The sequence below is a fragment of the Neolamprologus brichardi genome, chromosome 5 (assembly GCF_056152115.1).
Source record: "Neolamprologus brichardi isolate AB-2024 chromosome 5, ASM5615211v1, whole genome shotgun sequence".
Lineage (NCBI taxonomy): Eukaryota > Metazoa > Chordata > Actinopteri > Cichliformes > Cichlidae > Neolamprologus > Neolamprologus brichardi.
The window spans coordinates 26,686,909-26,692,908 of NC_142108.1; the positions used below are offsets into that span (position 1 = coordinate 26,686,909).

The window sequence follows — 6,000 nt, forward strand, 5'->3', positions numbered from 1 at the left end:
GTATGAACACAAGATGGTTTAAAGAGCTGAGTGCTGCTTGCACAGGCAATAATCTTAACAGATGTCTTCAACAGCCATCTCAAACACCGTAGAAAACTACCTGAATCATTACCACGATATTGTAGCTCTTCGAATTCTACTTTCCCTGTTTTTTTCTGGAGTGAAAAATGCAGATGTTTGAATAGCTTACCTGGAAACTGCCAAATCTTCTGCTTCTCTTGTCAGCCGATCCTTTAACAAAGAGAGAGAGGAGATATCTAAATCAATTATGTAAAATAAAACAAACTTTTTTTAATGTCAGTAGGAGTAAGCAATGTTTTCAGTTAGAGCAATCCATTTCATCACTATGCAGTTTGCTGGCTGAAACTGCCCATTTCAAATCAATTAACAGCACATTACTTGTCAGTATAATACACAGTCATTTAAAGCCTAAAGATAAAGATGTGTTCATTACAAATATCACTGCAGTTTGGCGGAGGCTGGACTGATTTGTTGACTTAAATATGGCACACGTTCCCAAGCAGATTAAAACACCCACCACGCTTGAGTGTGTACACTGTGCTTAACTAGCAGCTGCAAGAACATACATCATGAATATCAATTATTACTAAAGTGGAGCTGTGAAAATTAGTAGGCTAGTTCCATTGTGTAGGTTAATGGAAACTCAGACAGGCATTTAACTGGAGGGTTAATGCCAGTTCTAAGCCACCGTGGCATTTCTGTCCTTGAGCTTGGAAAATAAATTGAAAATGTGTGTGAATTCATGACTGACTGGCAACATGCAGGAAACATCAGACTCGATAGAACAGAAAAGCAACAAAACGCATCATCTTTTCAAAATGATTTATCTCTGACGAGTTTTGCTTCTAAATTAGACATCGGTCATTTGAAAACCAACTCGTAACCAACTCCAAAAAATAAACTGAATCTTCAGGTACTGCTGTTCATGCAGGCTAAACACACTGCAAACCGATCCACTTTTACCCTGTCATGCATGAATTATGACAACCTCAATCAGGATTTTTTCTTAAGCATTTTTATTCATCTTTTCATGCCTGAAGATGAATAAAAATACTTAAGAAAAAAATCCTGATTGAGGTTGTCATAATTCATGCATGACAGGTTTAAATAACAATAATTACAATGATGTCATACATCTATAGTAACATTAAACAACCAGTGGGTGGCAGGGTATGGAGTGACACATCAGTGTCCAATGTAGTGGTTTATGTGCAAGTATACCATCAACACTGACACAAATACAAGAAAACAGCCTCTGAATAGCGGTCCACTGTAGTGACCACTATGTGTGATAGGGCTAAAACATATTATCAGGATTATATTAAATTCAGAAATAATCCATCTGTTTAAATTTTTACTGAAACACAAGTCCATGTTACATTTTTTTAATGAAAAGACCAACAAAGGGTTTAAAGTCTGTAGTCATATAAAAAAATATGGAAAACACATCAGTGACCCTTTGTTACAACAAACACAAGTACGATAGCTTATTTTGAATTCTACATTGTTGTGATCTGAGGGGTTTTTGCTGTTCTGGTAGGCTGAGGTTTGTATTCCTATTTTATTTCTTTATTATTCTCACAGTGAGTTTGATTCATTGATTGTGATGTCTGTCTTTACCACATGGTGCCATTTGAATTAGTTCATGAAGTTCACTGATTTGTAGATGCCAATGTTTGATTCAATGTTCTGGACGAGTTTTGAATCTTTAGTCTTTATTTAGCTGCAGTTTCTATTTTGAGTTTATTTGTCATCTGTTTAGTTCCTTCAGTGCCTCCCCAACTCTTCTACCTACTGCTCGTCATTCTGTTGTGTCTTTGTGCTCCAGTGTTTCTTTGTCTGAATGTGCGTGTCCTTGTCTTTTGGTTAGTTTCTGTTTTTCAGACCTCTTTGTATAAATAATCTTGTCTCTTTCCCTTAGTCTTTGTCAGAGTTTGTGGTATGTTTCTAGCGTTTGATTCTACAGCCCATTTTACTTTTAGATTTCTGTTGGCACCTGTGGATTTGGTGTATTTATAGGATTACTCTGGCATTAAATAAACATGTGTAAAACACTTACTTGCGGTAAATGTTCAAATTTTTAAGAAGTACATCATAATCTGCAGCTAAAAATACTCCACAGAGCAAATTAGCCCTGTTTAAGTGATGTTAACTAAGCCTCGGTGCACTGCTGCTTTTGGAAATTACAGAGTCCTTCCAAGACTATTCAGAACATGACTTTGAATAAGCAAGTCTTCGGCAAGAATCAGACGGCTTAGGCCACTGGCAATTTAAAATAACACAGGGAGAGACCAACAGATACTGTATGCCTACAGATATATCTGTTTTCATGAAATTTGATGAAAAATACATAAATACAAGGAAGGTTGAAGATTTGGACTGAGATAGTTAGAAAGGAATGGCAGAGATGTTTTGGATATGTGCTAAGGATGAATGGTGGGTATACTGTACTAGGGATGTTGAGTATGGAGCTGCCAGACAGGAGGAAAAGAGGAGACTGCAGAGAAGATTTAACAGACGTATGAAGGAGGACATGCAGAGGTTTGATGTGACAGAACAGGATGCTACGGAGAGCGTAAGATGGAGGCATATGATCTTCTGGGACAACCCCTAAAGGGATCAACTGAAAAAAGAAGAAAGAAGATACTAGCTTTAACCTGTCAAAGAGAAACTCAGAAGTAGGTGAAACCTCTTATCCTTTATCCCCTCGGAGTCATTTGAAACTTTACCATTATATAATTTTGGATTTGAGCATTTATGGTTACTTTATCCATATACAGTATGCAAGCAAACCCTCACTATGACTTTAATAAAGTCACACTTTCTTAATTAGATTATATAGGGCTGTGTGTATTGACCAAAATCTCATATCCCGATATAAGAATTCTATCATCCGATAACGATATAAATCACAAAAATGTAACATTTTCTGTAAATTCTGTGGCAGCTCGTCTTGCGTGAAGTGTTTCCAGCTGCGCGTCATGTAGCTGGAGTCGAGTGTTTTAACCGATGCATGAAACTATACATTTTTAGACATAAGTTGTAACAGCCGCTGTTTTCTTTGTGAGTATTTATTACATGGCGTGCTGCGGGGAAAAGCCTGTTCTAACGTTTGAGTCTAAGGTTTATTTTTTAGCACCTGGCGGCTCTTTTTTAATTCTCATCCGTAAATAATCTGCTCTTTCATGTGATTCAGTTTATTTTGAAAAGTCTCAACAGGATCTTGAGCTTTATTGTGAAAGGTTTATGTGGAACAGAAACAAGCGGACACGCGATTTTGTTACCGTAGTTGTTGCTAACCACAAAGCATAAAAACAGGCGCTTGTCCATCCATAGTGTGGTTATATAAAATATAAGAGAAAGAGAGAACTTTAAGAAATTAATATAGCCACTACAGTGACCATCAAAACGATGAAAAAATATTGCCGTAAACAGTTTAATTTGCGACACCACAAAACAAACAATAGCGTAAAATGAAACGATAGACGTTTTATATCGTCATCCGATATATATCGTTATATCGAACAGCCCTAAGATTATATTTTATATTTCATTAAATTATTAACTGCTGTTCTGCATTTACCACAGACATACAGTCTCACCATTGCCATCATCAACAGCTCTGCTGGGCACACTAATCCTAATTAACAGTAGGCGGTGATTCTGATGACCCAGTCCAGTTATCTAAATGTACCTACTGAGAAGCAAAGAGCATAATTACGCTAACACCGACTATAATCACACTTTCTTGATGAGAAAAATGGGATAATCATCTCTCTTACAGCACGCTTTCAGGCACAGGGTGAAAACAGTAAATGACGTAAGTGTGAATAGTGTGATATAACAAATGAACAAAATGACACTATTTTGGAAGCCAAATCTTTGAGCCTTGAGTTTGAGAGAATATTTCAGAGCAACTTGCAGGAGACAAACTGACAGTGCTTCTAGCCATGCAGCTGGGGAGAACTGATCAATAGCAACAAAAATATTCTGCTACCTGCACCTCAAAATACATCTAGTGAACAGTGTTTGTTTGCATAAACAACTCTCCTCCACAGTGCATTAAAATAGCTTTGCTTTATTGGATTTCACCCGCGGCTCTCACAATCTGAAATCAATACATCTGCACCATGTAAACATATAAATTTAATAGTTAACATGAGAGACAGTGAAAGTATTTCTAAGATGTTTTAAAATCTTAACACTGACTAACACACAGTGCTAATATTTCCCACTCACAGTAAAGGAAATTCATGCTCACAGGAACCAGCTTGCCTACAAGAATCTAACATCTCAAGGTAGAGTTTCCTAACACAATGCAGTGTGTGATGCAGCAGATAATCACTCTTAGAAGTGTAACACTGTGATAAATGGATGCTGTCTGTAGTGGTCTGTCAGGTGTTAGTGGTAGTCTTGCATTAGTATGCACAAGCACCACTTGATTTTCTTTTTAGCGTCGCTGTATTCGCATCACACATTAAAGCAAACACAGATCAGGTCAAATCGTTCTGCTTAGCTACTCTTGCACTTGTACTTGCTATAAAAATAATTATTTTTCCAACTTATTGGACAGCAACGTCTGATGTATGATGCTCATTAACTTATGACACACAAGACACACATAAAAATCCCACTGTAAACCTCTCCACATAAATACCACCTACACTAAAGCACAAAGCTCAGAAAGCACCGCTCACACATTCGAGCTTAGCAGAAAGCTGTTGTCATCCCGCTCAGAAAGAAACATATTCACAGAAGAATGGAGGATGAAGATAAGAAAAGCATCCCAAAGACCCCAAATGCTACAGTAAACATAACACAGGATCGGTGCAACTGTCTCTGAGACACAACTAAACCATAAGCTGTTAATCTAATACAGCACAAAAGAACAAAATGAGACACACAAATCTTCCTTTCTTGTGTCCATAGATACTGGGTTACTGAGTATGTGTTGCAGTAAACTCACTCAACTGCTCAATTTGAATAAGAAAAATCAAACGTTTTCATGTATTTCTGACACTATGCCGTGTTCATCATTCCTTGAGGATCAGAATGTAACAACATGTTAAAGCATTGGTTGGCAGGAGCAGATGTCCCTGAAAGCTGCAGGCATGGAAAACATTTGGAAGATGAGAAGGAGAAACAATAACTAGCCAGAAGGTAGACAACAGAAAATGGAGCACTGGGAACTAAACAAAGTCTTCACAATGTAATGTTCATATTTGCAGAATGCAGGACCTGAGGGTCTTATGGAGAAAAGATTCAAAAAAATAATAATGTAGCAAATGTTGTACAGATTGCCTTTTTATGTATGTTTTAAAGTGGAAAATTATTATAATTGCTTATATTGCGCATTATTTCTATTTATATTCCCACTGATAATATGAATATAATATTCTAATTGCAAATTTAAATAAAACCTGAAGAACTACCAGCAAGTTTCCCAAAACAACATATTATATCCTAAAATGCATTTTACAAACCCTCTTGTGGCCAATTTCTGATCCAAACCACATGACCATGTTTATTTATAAGTTTGTTTTGCAGATACATGATATCATAATTATATTCAATCAAAAATTTGATGCTATTGTGAAGGTCAGATTTGGAAAAAAAAATTACACTATAGTTTATTGCTTTTTCTTCTGGCTGACAATTTCGAGTCAAATGACATGCTTGCCTGCAGCAGCTGTCACAGCCTCAAGTTGTCACTTTGGACAGACAATCAGGAGGCTAGAAAACATTAAAGACATTTTATAGCCGTAGCTCTGGACTCATCTAGCACCTTCCTGATGTAAATGCTGTCTCGTGTAATCTAAATAGAGGCAGGGTTTGGGAATGAGTTTTCTAAGGTAGGAGCTGGAAGCTACAGATGCTAGACCAAAAGGCTGAAAGCAGTTCAGACAGTATGAATTTGTAAAAAGAAATGTTGGTAGATGGTAGATTCTATTAGCTGCTGGTATGAGTTACAATTAGGGC

At 36.9% G+C, this 6,000-nt stretch overlaps 1 protein-coding gene across 2 annotated transcripts in view; it reads right to left on the minus strand.

Annotated features, from left to right (window-relative positions):
• The window catches only part of rap1gapb (RAP1 GTPase activating protein b), a 75,716-nt gene extending 75,485 nt beyond the window's left edge, over window positions 1–231 (minus strand). The window contains exon 1 of one of the 2 annotated variants that reach the window (XM_006782881.2): window positions 191–231. The gene's annotated coding sequence lies outside the window, so the exon portion shown is untranslated. The remainder of the gene's footprint in view (window positions 1–190) is intronic. The other variant, XM_006782882.3, reaches the window with a different exon arrangement.
• Window positions 232–6,000: the final 5,769 nt, after the last annotated feature.